The following is an 18,477-nucleotide window of genomic DNA, read 5'->3' as shown; positions in this document are numbered from 1 at the left end:
TGTAACATGGGCAAGTCAATTGGCGAGAAATTCACCATACGTTATTCGTTTGTAAATATATAGGCGAACCAAAAGCCTTTTAATTTTCTACTACGGACAAAGCTGTGCGGGTACCACTAGTTGAAAAGAATGAAAAACATGCTAAATTCCAACACTTTACAAGTGTCTATGAGAAATCGAAAATATTTCTTAAAATATTTCTAAAACTCATTCTAGCAGAATCTCCCATTTACCTGCTCAAGGTATAATAAACCTTACACTTTTTTTCACAAACTACGGTCTTGAACTTTGATTCATGTCATTTTTCTCTAAATAATATTGCATAATGCACTGATTTACATTTAAAGTACATTTCCGTATTGTAACTGCAAGTTATAAAATTGCATGCATCACCTGTTCCCTGTTTAAAATGCTACGAAATCATTTAGGAGACAGCTAATTCACTACAAACTTAATTATTTCCGAAATTTGTCTCGTTTTACTTTCAGTTAAACATTTAATTTACAAAGCTAAAAGTAATTGAAATGGAAAATTAGTTTTCAATTAGAAGGCACCGGATGCTACGCGAAATGAAATATTCCTAGCTTAACAATTGAAAACTCAGAAACGGAAATTAAATTCTAGATATACAGTTCGCTTGGAAAACCGAGATTAAGCACTATACTGCGTAAATGAAATCAATTGAGATAATATTAAAACTAAAACTATGAGTAAAAGAATCTTTTAGTGACACACATGGAGAATTTTTGTTTCTTGTTCTAAGATCTGTGAGATAAACTTAAAATAATGCAAAAAGTTGAATATCAGTTAAATATAAAGTTCTATAAAATGCTTTCTTCGTCCAAAACTAGTAGCTAAATTCAGGTCGAAAATTTTGAACAACGCCCTCATAATACGAATTGCCAGTCGCATTTGGCTCAAAAAGTGAGTTTCTGTCAACGCTAGCATTCACTTCCGGTACGGAGCAGTGGCGAATTGGTTGAAAAAATCGGCCCTGACATTAGGAGGTGTAGCGACCCCATAGCTCTTATAGATATTAAATTTTACGTAACGATTGGGATATCACTTAAATATGAAGAAATTATTATTAACAACTAAATATGTTTTTTATAAACAAAATTTAACAGGTGTGAACACTTCTGCGCTTTAATGGTGAACCAATTGACACAGTATTAGCTAAAGCTTATTTTTGGGGAAAATTGTGATTGTAATTGTCCATTTAAGTATTTTTATAAGGCCCGGAACTTAATTGAATATTTCCTTAATGATAACACAGCTTGGCTTAGCATGTCCTTTTCTGCAGTCATAACAAGTAACTTAATTGCCCTGTTATATGAAACTGATCTAGCGATGTTCATGAGTGAAGGACTTAGGGCCGTCTTAGAACGTGATGGGTTACTCGACACAAACATACATTACTGGGCCCTGTCATAAACATTCCCTTTTTTATACTGCCATATCCTGACGACCCCCAGACTCGATGCGAGGTCAAAAACCTAGTGGGAGGGGTCGGGCACGAGTTTGGCAGCCCCTTAATATTTTTTCAAACGCATGTATCAATACAACGAGAGAGAGAGGACTTAGCTTTCTGGCTTCTGGAAGTCATCAAAGTTTTAGCAATATAAACTTAATGGAAAGATTAACATTGAGTCTGAAATAGGGGGGTCTGGGGAGCCTCTCCCCCAGAAAATTTTCCAAATTGTAGTCTTAAAAACTCAATTTTAGACAATATTTGGTGATGTTAGGGGAGCGTAGGTTCAGGGTTTCTCCTGCTGCAGTTTTTCAGAAGTGTGGAAATCCAAAAACAGAATTTTAAATTATCTTCGAGTATATGGTATGAAGAGCGGTTCCGGGGGCTCTCTCTGAAAATTTTAAAAATATATTAGCTCTGAAAACGCAGTTTTAGAATATCTTTGGTGATTTTAAGTCGAGATAGATTTCAAGGCCATCCACCAGAAAATTTTCAAATTGCAGTCTTAAAAGCCTTTTTTAGTGAAGAATAGGACACTAGCAGTTAATCGAAAATTAAGTTCCAAAAACGAAATTTTTGCTGACCTTCAGTGATGTAAGCAAAAGGAGTTTTAAGGAGACTCACCCCGGGGAATTTTCGAAATTGAAGCACTAAAAACGAGATTTAAAACGTTCTTCATTGATGATGCCGAGAGAGAGGAGGGGACGGGGCACTTTCCCAGAAAATTTTCGATACTGTTAATTTAAAAACACAGTTTTAGACCATCTTTGGGAATGTTAAAAAAATGGGAGAGGTTTGAGTACTTTCCTCCAGCAAATTTTCGAAACTGGATACTCCTCAATGGTATTTTAAAATTGCATATTTTTAAAAAATTTTATGGAAAAAAATATTTTGTCACTTTTATTCCAATTGTTATAAACAGGGTCGCCGAGAGCAAAAGCGGATCCGAGAAAAAAATGACAAAAGGTCAATTTTTTCACAAGCCTCCTTCTACACCTTTCACCATTAGGATATTTTACCCTCTGCACGAGTTTAATTCCGAGCCGGGCCCCTATTCTACAACTAAGCACATGACTTCACGTCGGCCCTTGTTGTAAGTTGCATTTTACAGCAATTGTGCATTGTCATTTATAAATAAAAGCGTAAAGAGACCAAAAGTATTTTAAATTTTTACGATCGCTTAGGCTTTACTGTTTTTTTCTTTATTTATTTTTTTTTTTACATTTATTCATTTATTTTTTATTACACCACTAAAAATATATTTGCAGCCCTAGAGTCCGACTAACTAAAAGTGAAGCCCTAGACTCACATTAATTTGGAGGCCCCCCTGAAGACTATGCAGTGTTTGATTTACATTTTTAAAGCACGAATGCACTTTTGGTGCCCTCTTAGTCTAATCACACGACTGTGTATAAATCACTTTGTGTATTTATGAATCCCCTTTGGGCCCCCTCATAATCGTGACCAAGTAAATTCGTTAGTGGCAGAATGATTAAAAATTCCCCTTTAAAGAAGTTTTTTTCCAATTAATAAGTCATATTTTTTATTTTTAAAAAAATACATGTATTTTTCACATCGTTGCAATGCTATGCATAATTCTTTAAAAAATGTGGGGCCTCTTAGGAACATGGGACCCCAGGCCTAGGCCTAGTCAGCCTGTGTGGTAATCAGGCCCTGGGCAGCCCCAATTTCAAAAATTCCCCCTTCCCCCCGTCTTGTGGTAACGGCCCTACCTACCTCCACCCGCAAGCTTTAGCCCATTCGTAAAGAGGAGCTGAGGCTGTGTTTTGCGAATTATCGTTATTCTAAACACATGCCCGCAAAATTTTCATTTTGCTGTTAGTAGACAGGCCCGAAGGACTTTGCTGTTAGTTGATCGGCCTCAAGCATGACCGGCCCACCGGGAAAATGCCCGGTTACCCGCCGGCTGTATCCGCCTGGTACGGAGGAGAGTGCTACCTAGTGGAAATCCAACGATGGTATTCTATGATGATTCAAACATTTGCCTCCTGAATATCAGGTGATACCGTTTCTTAAAACAGACATTCAACGAAGGCATTGCTATGGCGACGGATCAAAACAGTTCAAATGCAATTGTTATTAATTGGTTAATCTCCAAGTTTTAATTTATAAATTAACCAATTGTTAAATTCTCCGCTAACTTCTCATACCTTCGATAGATGGCAGTGTCCTCCGTACCAACACTGACTGGTTCTCGTTCCCTTGTTTTAAGTTCATTTTTTCAGTAAGCATTACCTTCAATAGGGAAATAATGCAGCGGTCACGTGAAAGAAATATTGTCTCTCACTTGCACTTCTGTCATCATCAAACACATTACACTGTATTATAGATTTCGATAGTTTGAAAGAAATGCGTGTGTATGCGTAGTCAATGCGTAATACTAACAATGAATATATATTTATAATGACCTCTAACATGATTAATTTTCCCACTATTTTATGCAATACTAGTGGTACCCGTACGGCTTTACCCGTAGTAGAAAAATAAAATGTCATTTGGTTCACCTGCATATTTACAAATAATGATGATAAATTTCTCGCCAATTTGCTATGTTGATTTGCTCGTCTATGTTACGGTTTCACGTTATGAAAATTTGGTAATTTACTCGTCCTCGTTATAATAATTTTGCTCAGTAAAATTTTCTTAAAACTGGAATAGAAAAAGAACAAAACCGAATTTTCAAAAAATTGCTTCGAGTTGCACACCCCCTGCTACAAACTAATTCTGTTCCAAATTTTGTAAAAATCGGTCGAACAATTTAGGCGCTATGCGCAGCACAGAGAGACATCCCGACAGAGATCCGGACAGATACCGCGACAGATATCCGGACAAATATTATGCTTTATTATTAGTAAAGATATTGGATAGTATGACTGCAATGGCGGTTGTTATTCGTTGTCTTCAGAGCTCTAATTATTTAGAAAAACGTATTTAAAAAGTCATAAATAAATTTATTACACTCTGTCTAGGAAAACATTCGATTTATAAATAAATAATCATATTTCGCGATGATTCACTGATCGCGGTAGAATCTGGAATTAATCGCGCAGACAAAGGTTGACTGTATAATTACATACGCGTGTTTAAATGGGAAAAAAAATGTACGCATGTGTCCTCTTCTCCCTTACACACACACACACACACACACAGACAGTAAACACCGATTCACCTCGGAATAGGGCGACACGGTAATCACGGATAAGCGAAAACCACAGGTAATCCGAATAACTTGTAAAAAACGATATATAGTGTATATGATAGCTAAAAAATATATAATTTAAACGTATTTGTGAGTGTTATTAATAACTAAAAACATTGCCACAGTATATCTACTAACATATATATATATATATATATATATATATATATATATATATATATATATATATATATAGATAGATAGATAGATAGATATAGAAAGAGAGAGAGAGAGTAAAGTGTTAGAGGTAAAGTATAATGCACTCATCAATATGAGTTTATTTCCCTGATAAACAAAAGCTAATTTTTACGTTAGCTCAGCCTGTTATTTTATTTTTGTGAAACAATTAATTTTAGTAATCCAAAAAAAATTCTATTACGCTACAGCGTATAAAAATATATTTTAAAGCCTGTGCAAAAAATATGACAAGGTAAAAATAATAAAGATGAAATTCAATTTAAAATGCATCGTACGGTGCTTAGTTTCCTCGCGTTTGGAAAATTCTATTAAAGAAAAACCCTTATTTTTGTCTTTTTAATCTCATAACTTAAAGAAAAAAATAGCTGCCTAAAAGCTTTCACATTTATTTGTTTATCATTTTTTCTTCCAGTAAACATCCATTAATTTTCTTTTCTAGACGTTTTTTGAAAATAACCCATTTTTTAAAGATTTTAATTAGTATCAATTTGTGGATGCTGAGGTTTTGATCCAGTGTAATCAGAAATTATATTAAAGATAAAGCTACGATGAAATTATAGTTTTTTTTAACCTTTGTTTTAATATGTATTTCTTGCCATTTGTTTTGTTTCCATTTAATGGTTTTGTTAAAAATTTGTTCACCTCAAAATATTTATTTTCATTTTAAATTCACAGACAACATTTCATATTAAGTGTTTTGGTCCCAAAGCGCAAAATAAGGTACCATTTGAATAGGGGTTTCCATATTTTCATAAGGGTCATTTAAAAGCAATATGCTTGTCAGTATAAACGATGATAATAGCGCAACGTTCATAATGTACAAATCAGTGGTAAGGTTTTATTTTACACATAAATGATTTTTGTGAAAAGTTGCTCTACCTGATTGTAACCGTATGAAGGAAATTATCAAACTTTGAATCCAGAAGAGTAGTTAGCTTTTGAAGCGTGGGCTATTTCATGTCAGAAATTGTTGAGGAATTTATCATTCTGAGATTATCAGAGTCAAAAAAAAAAAAGAAAAGAAACTTTAGGAAGCACCTTCCACTATGTGATATTAAGTGACCGACAACATGCACTTATTGATCTAAATTAGCGGCGTGTGCATATAATTTTCTGAGTTAGCAGATTAGTAACGCTGCATGAAATAACCACAACAACCAATGTTACACACGACGAGACATTCTGTTTCAACAGGGCATAAAAGTTTCGATTTAATATGACAGCCTAGACCGACTTGGCTGCCTTGAAAACCATCACGATCAGGGCCCGATTATTGAGATATCGGGAGGTTTTAGGCCAAACATTTGTTTGGGGCCTCCTGTTGTTAAATTTTAGAATTTTAGCCTTTACATAAAACAAATTTAGACATTTGGAAACCCCTTAAACACAGGTGCTCAAGACCGTGCCCTAGTCGGCCTATTCAGTATTCACACCATAATCCCAATATCTAGTGCAACGCTTCTCTTTGACTCGTGACCATATCAAATGTTTCCTACAAGACCTTCCATCAATTATTAATGGGCAATAATTGAGTGATCAATTTTTGCACGAAACTCTGCAATGACAGATCTTACGCAATTAGTGACATCTCCATAGCATGACTCAATCTTTTTGTAAGAACTTCCAACATCTGGTCGAGTTCTTGAATTCTTGAATTTAGTTTAACGAACGATATTGAAAGTTGAAGTAAAATTTATTTTATACTTAAAACCTAAAATTTCGAACTTTTACTATTTTTAGTAGTAAGCTACCACCCCTAAGCAAGGACTGAGTCAGAACTACATGGAGTATACCAGACAGCCCGGTTATCACATCGTTAAACTGCAGTTTCGTTCTTATTATAACTCTTCAGTCAGGAATAGTAAAAAAACCACGCCGAAGGCAGATGACATCCCATTGAAGCTGAGAGTGCCAACAAACTGGTAGATAAAGTGAATTTATATCACCAGCATAGTGCGGTTTGACTCGTAAATTAAAGGCAAAGCTTGGGTATTTTCAACAGTAAAATTACCGTCCTTAAGCCAGGACTAAGGCAGAACTTTATGCAATATATCAGCCTCCGGCTCGGTTATTCACTATTCCTGACTTAAGAATTCTCATAAAAAGAACGAATCTGCAGTCTCAAGATGAGATAAGCTGGCTGTCTGGCATATTCCGTTTAGAAATTCACTAAAGGGTGTTTTTTTTAGAGGTATAGAGCTTTAAATTCAAATAAAACACCGTTAAATGATGTAAATTGCCATGAGTTTGGTTTTATTCGAAAGATGATTCTTTTGCCATTTTTATTTAAATGTGATTTCTGTTATATGGCCACTTCGGCTGGCTTGGAGAAAGTCTAATCGGGAAGTCCAATTTTCTATCACTTTTCACAGCAATGGGGGCCGTATTTGAGTAATATGTGGCGAATGTTCTCATCCAAGGTGTCAATGACCTGTGGCTTATCGGTGTAGACCTGAGACTTCACACAGCTCCACAAAAAATAGTCCAGCGTAATTAAATCGCATGATCTTGCAGGCCAATTCGCGGGTCCATTAAGCGAAATTATTCGTTCACCGAAAGTTTCTTTGAATAAATCAATTGTGACACGTGCTGTGTGGCATGTTGCACCGTCCTGTTGTCTGTTCATGACGAAATGGCAAATCAAACTAAACACAAAACAAGTGACAACTATCAAAATGTCCCACAGATCAAGGAGTGTTCCCAACTTCTATACTTCTAAAATAAAACACCCTTTATTTCAGTTGAATTTCGACAAATAGAAGTAATTTTTTAAATCATACAGAAAATTCAAAAAAAAAAAAAAAAAAAACTTTAAACAAAGAATCTCAAAAAAATGAAATTATACTGAACTCTAAAATATTATGCTCATACCTCTAAAATTCTAAAACTAAATATTAATAGTTCGCTACTTTTGCCAAACAGGCGTCACGTCTTTAATAATGCAGTAATTTCAAGAAAATGAGGCACAATATCAACAAGCGCTTAACTTTTAACGAACATTCCCTAAAATGCACTTTTCAGCGTAATTCCACTTCTTCATCCTCACATCAGATCCACCAAATCGAATTTTATGAGGTCTTTTAGTACTGTACTTATCTTTAATTGTGTAGTCGCGGATGAGCTTCTCAGGCTATAAATTAATGAAAATGTCTTAGAGGCAAATTACTTTTTGTGCCATAAAACTGCTATTTAAATTCAATTTTGCCGAAAATGTATGCAAATATTTTGTCGCATGTCTACAATTTTCTTAACTATTTAGCTATTAAAACATTTTAATAAGCTAAATTACCCTTTCATAAATCAACCCTAACGCACATTTAAGAGCTATGAACAGCTACTTTGTATGACGTCACACTCGATGTTTAGAACTTGAGTTTGGATAAGAAAGTTTTTTGAAATTATAAATGTGTGCCTAAGAGTTTTTGTTTCATAATTTATTCTTTAAAAGATCTTTTATTAAGATGCTATTAACTTTACAAAGTAGTTTAAGACAATGGACATTCATCTAAAATGTCAAAAAAAAAAAAAAAAAAAAAAAGGATAAAGCATAAAATACCGTTGTGTTTAGTCTTATAATTGTCTAAACAACGTACTAAATACCTAATTTTCTGTAAATGTCATGTAATAACTTAGTTAAATATCAAGCTTACACATTGCACTGCTGCTCGTGCTGTAACGTTTTAATATAACTTTAGACTTTCATTAATGGATAAATATTCATTTGTGAAAATGTAAAATGTTTAAAGCAAACTAATTAAATTTCATTCCGAGTAATGATGGGGAGGATCACACAATAGCAAACACATCATTATATAGTTTAGTGTAAAATATGTACATGATATGAATATACATGCAGTATGCAGTTCTGCGTTAGCCCTGGCTTAAAGACGGTAGTTTATTGTTTATTATATTAACATGTTTGACATCTTAAGGTTTTCTCTTGCGAGAAATTGTATTTACTTATTTTTCAGACAATAAGTGAAATTACTTAGTAAATAAATTCTTATATGATTTTATTTATTTATTAGAGTTTTTACTTGAATTGCTAAATTCGTATGAAAGGCGATAGAGGTACAATTTCAGGATTAGAAAACCTTTACATTTGTTTCATCCGTTTTAAACGCTAATTATTTCGAATGTTCACGGTTTTGGTCAAAAATTAACCACTTTGAACATTTTATGTCTCAAAAGTTTAACTATTATGTTGATCAGTACGAGTAAAATGCATAAATATGTTTTAAAATTTTAATTTTTATCACCATTTATAGAACAATCTTCTACGTGAAGTGCTGCTTCAGAATTAACGCTAGAATTGGTGCGAGAGTATTTTTTTTTTCACGAACGCCTTGGACGTTGAAGTTTGTGAATTGGATCTTGATAAGTTTCAAAACAGAAAGAATGGTAGCGTTCAAAATTAGAATTATCCGTTGCATACGTTCACAGGGAGGAAGCCTCTGTAGCAGAATCATACCACATCCAATCAATCCATCAGTGGATCAAAAATATATTCTCTGAGTAATATTTGAAAATATAACGATGCTGTATTACATACTCTTCCAGCACCAAGCAGAATAAGCATTGCCCCACGGCGCGATTGTTTGCCTAAATATTTTTTCATGTTTGGTATCTTTCATTGCCCGAACTGCATAATTTGCGCTGAGGAAGTCTTCTTGGATGTTCTAACCCACACCTACTTATGTGCCCAAACTCTTTGGAAGTTGTATTTAGAGCAAATACTGGGTCAAAGATCTGATGAGGGCAAATAGAAATAAGTTGAACTGATTATTTTTATTTTTGACTTTTACTTTGCTCTTTGTTTCTGTAATCTTTTTTCGTTTATTTTTTGAGCAATCACGATTGTTTATTGTTCTTATTTGACTGTTTTTGACGTTCCTTTGATTTTTCCCACCGCCACCCTCCGCACCATCACCGTTAACGGGCTCCTCACGATGCTCCTCCTATAGTGAAAGCCGTCTCCAGGTTGCATCCATGTCCTACACACACGCACATACATACACAACTACACACACACAAACACACACACATACAAACATATACACACACATACACCTACACACACATACACAAACACATACACACATACACAAACACATACACACACATACACAATACTAATCACACATTCATGCCTGCACACAGACAAAAGCACATATGCCTACACACACATACACCATACCCCCCCCCCCCACCCACACACATTCATATACACAACTACCCACACACTTATTTCAGCACACAGACACAAACACACATGCCTACACACACATACACATAACCCGTACCCACAAACACATACCCCCACACACAAACATACACGCCTACATACACACACTCGTGATTGCGAAAAACATAATTTAAATTCAAGCTGTCAAAATTCAAATCAATTTTTTTGTTGTTGTTTTTGTTTTGCTTTGAAGGCATATAATGCCCCATATGTAAGCAATGGCTCCCCTAAGAGCCGTTACTTTAAAAAAAGTAGAAGCTTTCTGACTATCCAAATATAAGTACGTTCAGACATTTTTAAATATTTTTATGGAGATACAATAAATGACATGCTATCCTGTGAATTTCAGCTACTTCTGCAATCACATTGTGCTTAAAGCAATAAGCCATACGTCATAAAAAATATTTTCTCTAAAGCCACCTCAAAAAATTTGATAAAAAAAATAAAATATTTAATATCAGGCCTTTTATAAATACACTTCATGCGCGGTTACCAAGAAAGCCATGATTGAACAACATCAAAAATTCCTCAAAAGAAAAAAAAAGATAAACTTAGTTTCAAACACTTTTTCCCGAAATAATAGCCACTCAAGATTCAAAAATTAAAAGGCAAAAAAATGTATAGGATGTGATCATTTTCTAGCTGAATGCAATTTTCCTTTCTATTTGTGCAAGCATCCGTTCTTGTCGGAACAAATTAAAGTGTGTTCGGTTAACAGGTAACGAAAATCCATTAAAGTTAACCAAAAAGAGAATGCGAACCCCGATATTTAATGCATGGACTGGATTCATCGGTAAATAGTAAATTGTCTTTGCGCTCGAAACGGTAATTCTTTGTTCTGGAAAGCAAATGGGATTGATTATTGTTTCAGTTTCGGGTTGCAAATTATTGAAAGGTAATTTTCCCTTGCATCAGGAATTTGAAACATTTATTTAGATATTCGTGTTGTTTCTGAACCGCACAAGTAGTAAGACTTTATAAGTTGCTGTGTTAGAATAAATTTCGAATTATTAATCTCATACTTAACTGAATTTTGAATTCTTAATTTTCAAGAGAAATATCATGATAAAAACGTACTGTAATAGTAGTAGTGTAATAGTAGTTAGCACTTATTTTATTGTCTTAGATTATTCTTTGTTCCGTAGAACAAAATGGATTAATTATTGCTTCAGTTTCAGGTGGTAAATTATTGAAAGGTAATTTTCCCTTGCATCAGGAACTTGAAACAATTATTTAGATATTCATGATGCTTCTCAACCTCACCATTAAAATACTTTGTAACTTGCTCTGTTAGAATAAATTTCCAGTTATTAGTCTCGTATTTAACTGAATTTTGAATTTATGCTTTTCAAGAGAAATATCATGATAAAAACGTACTGTAATAGTATTGGGAGCACTTATTTTAATATCTTTCATTATTCTTTGTTCCGAAACGCCAAATGTATTTATTATTGCTTCAGTTTCGGGTTGTAAATTATTGAAAGGTAATTTTCCCTTGCATCAGGAATTGGAAAAATCTATTTAGATATTCATGTTGTTTCTCAACCTCACAAACAGTAATACATAGTAGCTTGCATGTTAAAGCAAATTACCAATTATTAGTTTTGTATCTAGCTGAATTTTGAATTCATACTTTTAAAGATAAATATCATGATAAAAACGTATTGTAACAGTATTGGGAGCAATTATTTTATTATCTTTGTTTTATTGAGATTTAAAATTGCTGTACCTAGAAGAGTTGAATTTTGGCATTCGTCAGCTTTCGCTTCTTTAGTACAAGTGCTTTGAGTAAATCTCTTTAGTTTACAGCGTGGCATATCACGACTTCGCAATAAACGTTTAAATATAATTAACGTTTAAATCAGAAAAATACAAAATATGCATCATACATGTACTTTGTTTAAAACTTATGAGAGCTCTTTTAAATATCATCAAACATAGTTTAAATGCATAATAGTTCAAAAACATTATACACTAGTTAGGTCAACCATAAAATTGTTAGCAAAATGCTAATATTAATCTCAAATTAATTCGCCTACTACGACATACTTTGATATTACGTTCATTACTTTCAGATAAAACAATAATATTTACTTGGACATTAAAACAAAATTAAGTACTACAAGAGATTATTATTAAGCGTGTCCTTCAAACTATTTCTTGGAAAAAACTAAATTTAAAGTGTCATTATTAATCATGTTATTCAGGTGTTTCAAGTCGGAAAGTTGGATTTAAATTCGTATAGACTTAAGACAAAGATGCAGATTTATTTGTCGTTCAAATGCTTTTTAAAATTTTAGCGACCGATACAAATGTTTCAATGCTAAATGAAAACGCAGCTGAGTCCTGTTTAGTCTAAAATGCTGTAAAAATAAGGCAAGAAGAGAAGATTAAAGATAAAAACATCAAAGGAGACCTAATGCCTCAGAAAAATAAATCAAAACTCAAATGAAGACAAAAAAATATATATAAAAATAAAATAAAATAAAATAAAAAATAAATAAATAAAATAAAACAGAGATATTTTTTAATGTAGTTAAAAGATAGGGAGTGAATGTCTGTCCTTTAGCCCTCCTCGTTTCAGTTAACAGTTGGATTTCAACGCAACTTTATTCAATGAAAATTTATTTTAAAGATCTCAGCAAGGAAAAAAATCACTCATCAGTTTTATGGTGCATACAATTGTATTAAAAACTTAGTTTTTGAATAATATTTTAAATCGTAATGTATTTTCAGTAAGTAACTGCCCTATAGCCAGGGCTAAGGCAGAAATACATGAAATACACCGACAGCACACTCATTCCATCCGAGAACTGCAATTTCGTGCTTATTAGCAGTCCTTGGGTAGAATGACTGATCTGTCGGTGCATTTCATGCACGTAATGTGTTTACCTTGTTACTTAATGATTGTTAAATGAGATCTTCACATTCATACTGTCTCTTTATGTATTCTAATTTGTATTTCGTACAAAATCTTAGAAGAAATATATTGAATGAGGAACAACATGGACCATCACATGAAAACAAAAGCTCTCTCCGTTATATGGTAGTAAAAACGTTAAATGAACAACCTACTTTATTTGTTAAAAACTGTTGATTTTTTTTTTTTTTAACGTGTTACTCTGTATTACTCGTAACTTCTTATATTGAAATTAAATAACAGAAAAAGTTTGATTGAGTCTCTTTGACATTGTCAGATTATTAACGATATGGACTATAGCTTAAAATTGTGTTTAGGTACAATAAAGTATAATACCTGACAGAAATTGACATGTCTCTCAGGACTCAAGGGCCTGAATACTTCCTCACCATGATTGCATATCCATATATATATATATATATATATATATATATATATATATATATATATATATATATATATATATATATATATATATATATATATATATATATATATATATATATATATATATATATATATATATATATATATATAAATATATATATATTTAATACCAATGTATTAGTGAAAAGGAAAGTATACTTTACAGTGATGAAAGCAACATTTTTTCTCTGAAGCGCACAATTGACACTGAGCTTAATTGCCTAAGTGTAATACATCGATTAAAAACTTTAGAAAATGTAATTAGAAACGTCTCCAAAAATGTCCAACTTCAAAAGAAATGATAAATCACTGTTCGATGAGCCTTTCCAAAATATTTTATGATTAATTATATAAAAGCCAATTTCTTACTAAGCCATGTCAAACGAATGACAAGCTAAAGACATAGGATGAAATAAGAATTATTTGAGAAAAATTACAGTTTGTTTTTTCCTGAAAATAATACATCATTTATAATTACATTTTTCAATCTAGGAACAAATGGATAAGTAACATAAGTGACTTCAAATAAATGTTTTAACCATTTTCAGCAGCCGTTGTAGATAAGTGCATTTGACTAATAATTATGAATCTACAAAAAATCCCACTGCGTTTTAATTTTCAGATTAGTGACTATTTTCACTGATATAATTTTATTTTTCAACTTCCAAAATACCACTGTAACAATTTCACTCAAAATAATTTTAATTCATTCACGCATAGTTTCTGCTGTTTCTGTTTTTCTCTTCCATCTATGAAGCAAGCACAGGACGTTCTTTAAAAATATGTAAAAATGCTGTCTCACTGTGCCCCGAATGCTATTTTGCTTAACAAACATGCTGTTTCACTGTACCCCTTGCGTGGGTTACAGTGAGACAAAAATTTGCATTTTCTTTTTACTTCCTTTTACAAAAAAGGAAGTATTGTATTCGCGAAAAAAATTTCACTCAAAAATCGACATAATTTCCATTTTATTCTCCCCGAATGAATGTTGAGGTTTTTTTTTTTTTTTTTCGACTCGACCACGCGTGGATAAGTTTCTAAGAACGTATAGACACGCGAAATATCCATTTTGACGATTCCCGAGTTAATTACAACGAGTTTTCTCGTGACGTCTGTATGTACGTTTGTATGTATGTGCGTATATGCGGATGTATGTCGCATAACTCAAGAACGGTATCTCCTAGAAAGTTGAAATTTGGTACGTAGACTCCTAGTGCGGTTTAGTTGTGCACCTTCCCTTTTCGTTGCATTCGGGTGTTTCTAAGGGGATCTTTTCCCCTTTTTTGGGGGGAAATCATTGTTAATTTCGATGCAAACTCAAGTAGTGTTATGATTTGGGGGACACTTGGCGATATATTGCCAGTATTTTGGTCGCCAAGTTTTGTCGCCAAGCAAAAAAAATGTAAATAGTAATGATGTTTTTTTTTTTTTTTTTTTTTTTTTTAAATCTCGAAAGTGTGTATATTTTAACTGTATTACACGAGTTCACAAAGTGTTCCATGCCTTAATGTCAAGTGAATATCCATAGTGGCTCTGGACCTAGGGTTGTTTGACCTCAAAAATAAATCCGACTATTTGAAACAAGTGTCACTATCAAACAACTGTTGTTTAAACAAATATAAACGTAACGGTGAGGAAACAGCACCTCTCTTTCCTACAATTGTGGAAGCCGACAATAAGAGGAACATCATAAAAATAGTCTAAAAAAATAATAGATCCAGTTTTTTGTGTCTGGTTCATACTGTTTTTTTTTTTAATCCGCTTTTTTCCATTTGTGTTGACTTAAGAATTTGTATAAAACTTTATGATATATATATATATATATATATATATATATATATATATATATATATATATATATATATATATATATATATTGAAATAAATAAAAAAAAACTAATGTTAAGATCTCTAGAAACAAAAGAAAATGAATTTCAGACTGCCGAATTTCTTCTCTGAAAGGCGATTTCCTTTCTGGAAATTTTGCAACAATATATAAACGAAGTGCATGCAAATGAGATGCTTCTTATAAAACAAACGAAAAGAACCCTTCCACTTGCGTACGTGATCTGATCAGAAATTCACTTCTAGGGCCGATTTTCCTACGCTTGCGAAAGAAGTTTGGATGCGCAAAAAGAAAATGGTAAAATGTTTCAAACTTTACGGGTTTGAAGAACATTCAACAACTTTGCATAATAATTCACAATGCGGACTTCATTTTTTCACGCTGTAGTCTTGATCTGTGAGAAAAGAAAAATTGAAACTAATCAAGCAAAAATTTCGAAACTTTTTGCAGGGAAGACAACATTGTTTGATGTTTATGTTGAAAGTTATTAAGTACAGATAAAATTCATAAGCATATATTCTACCGGAAAGCTCTGAAAAATAATATTTTCAACTTTAACCGGTGAATGTCAGCGTTCCCGTACCAAAGACATCCGCGGGAGTCCAAATATTTTCAATGAATCACCGGTAAAAGTCGGAATTTTCCAGCTTTGGTTTTTCACGGTACTATAATGTATTTGCAGTAAGTTTCTCTACATGGAAGTGTTAAAAAGGCTTTACTTATAATGTGCTTTGGTAATAAATTAATACATACTCAAGCACAAATGCTTTTAACTATAGAAATAAGACTGCATTGGAAACACAACACATTACGGGTTTTAAATATTCAAAATATTTTTACCATACTGATCTTTCAAAATATCATCTCGCTAAACATCGCACATTTTGTTTAAGAGCAATATCGTTTCTGTTGCAACGTTCAGTTTGTGTCGTTTCAGTTGCTTGCTTGATTTCCATGACAAAAAAACTGCTTTTATAACTAAAACCAATGGCTCACTCCTTGTCAATCAAGCTGAAGTTGTCCTCTTGTATAAGCTCTTATTATATTTCGAGTGTCATTTATTTCAATGTTTTTCTTTCTCTTCTTAGAAGAAAGAGTTCATTTATTTTCTCAAATATGATCAACAGCTGGCTAAAATAAAAAATAGAAATTTTCGGCTAGTTTTTTAAAATCTTTCAACAAGTTGCACAATATTTTATTTAAATGTAAGTGCGTAACTAAAGTTCAAAAAAAAAAAAAAGAAAGAAAGAAATCTAGGATAAACATGTTGATGTCTTCTTTACACAAGAGTCATTATGTTATCCGTGGCACTGAGTTAGAATTTTCTCCTCGAATACTGGAGGTTGTGGGTTCGATTCCCACTGGAACTCTGGCTGTAATTTTCTCTCATTTAGTCGAGTCATTTGGTCGAAAAAAAAGGGGTTACCTGGAAAGTTTTCCGGGAGTTTTGAAAATTGGTAATTTTATAGATTTTAATGTGCTCCTTTCGAATTTCCACTTTGCCACCTCGTATCTTTGCCGCTCGCGCCGCCATATTGAAAAAATGGCGTCTAAAAGCGGTATTTTGATGATATCTTCGTTCTGACTTATTTTACGATAAAAACATATTTTACAAAATTAAACTAGAGAAAATTTCCTACAATTTATGTCACAACAATTTTTTCGTAAAATAAATAGCTTCGGCGTACGAGCACCGCAAAGTATTATTTAAAACGCGTTATCGCAGAATAAGTCGTTCCACACTACTTTGAGGTTTAGTTATCATAACACATCGATGAAACGCAGAGTTTAATTAATAAGCATATATGACAAACACAAATTCAATCGATTTACAAGTTAATTTACTAACTGCATAAAAACTCACAATCCACAAATTAAAGTTCTTTTTGTGGTAGAAATGAGCGAGAGGAAAAAGGCAATACGGAATCCAAATTCCATTTCAGTTATCTCTTCCTATCGCACTAAAACACCGAAATAGACTCTTCCAACCAGGCGTCACGTGAATTCCCCCCTCTCTCCCTTTCCGAAGTTTCTACCGGTATAACTCAATAAAATATTTTAGTCTGCGTCATCAGTATACTTGTTACGAAAAAAAAATATTGAAAAAATGGCGTCTAAAAGCGGTATTTTGACGATATCTCCTTTCTGACTTATTTTACGACAAAACAATCACATACAAAATTAATTTAGGCATTATATATATTAATTTATATACAAAATTAAACAAGAAAAAATTTCCTACATATCATATTTTTTTTTTTTTGCAAAATAAATAATTTATGCGTACGAGCGCCGAAAAGTGTTATTTAACAGTATTTTCGCGTAGATATTTTTGATCGACCAAGAGTTACTGGTTCACCGTCTTCAGTATCGATTGAGACGTCATGCAATTTCTTCGACATCATCTGCGATGGGATCATCAAATTCATCATGATCTTCTTCGTTTTCTATTCCATCATTCGTTTGCTCGAAAACCGTCACCGTTTCTTCCTCTTCATCGCTATCATGTGATAAACTTTGCGAATTCTCACAATTACCACCTATACGATTAGTACACATAACGGAGCATTTTAACCGGCTTTTCTGCATCCAAAGGCTTTTTGACATCCTTTTTTGCATTTGCAAGAAATAAGTCTTAGTAAGGTTTGCGGAGCTGGAGGGTCAAGCATCATAACAGGAATTAACCCATTCTTATTTCTATTCCACCCCACTGCTCTGGGTTTTTTTTTTCATTCCTACACCACTGCTGAATCTGGTGATAAGATCGAAAAGAATGTTATCTTGCTGCTGCTTCTGTTGGAGTTAGCGACGAAATATTAAATTTACTTTTATATGCGGATTTTACAAAGCACTCATATCTGAAGGCGTTTAAAGTCATGTTTCTCTTGCTTTTTTTTACTTTTCACTTCACTGAAACCGTATAAGTCAAGAAGGAAGTCTTCTCCAGCTTTAGCAATGATCTCTGGATCAGCATTTGGATTTTTAAACGCTTTAATAGACTCACTTAAATTTGGATTTTTTTCGTAGTCCACTATAATATTAAAATCTGTTCGCGTCCGTCTGTCTGTCTGTCTGTCTGTCTGAAGATCGATCTTCTCGAGAACCACTACGAATCGGGAGTCAAACGAGATACCGATCAATTCGAAATTTT

The 18,477-nt window shown here is 33.1% G+C and overlaps 1 protein-coding gene across 2 annotated transcripts in view; it reads left to right on the top strand.

The window, feature by feature from the left end:
• The window catches only part of LOC129225837 (nephrin-like), a 298,382-nt gene that overhangs the window by 82,489 nt on the left and 197,416 nt on the right, over nucleotides 1–18,477 (top strand). The window lies entirely within an intron of this gene.

The sequence above is a fragment of the Uloborus diversus genome, chromosome 7 (assembly GCF_026930045.1).
Source record: "Uloborus diversus isolate 005 chromosome 7, Udiv.v.3.1, whole genome shotgun sequence".
Taxonomy (NCBI): Eukaryota; Metazoa; Arthropoda; class Arachnida; order Araneae; family Uloboridae; genus Uloborus; species Uloborus diversus.
This window is presented reverse-complemented; position numbering and strand designations above follow the sequence as displayed.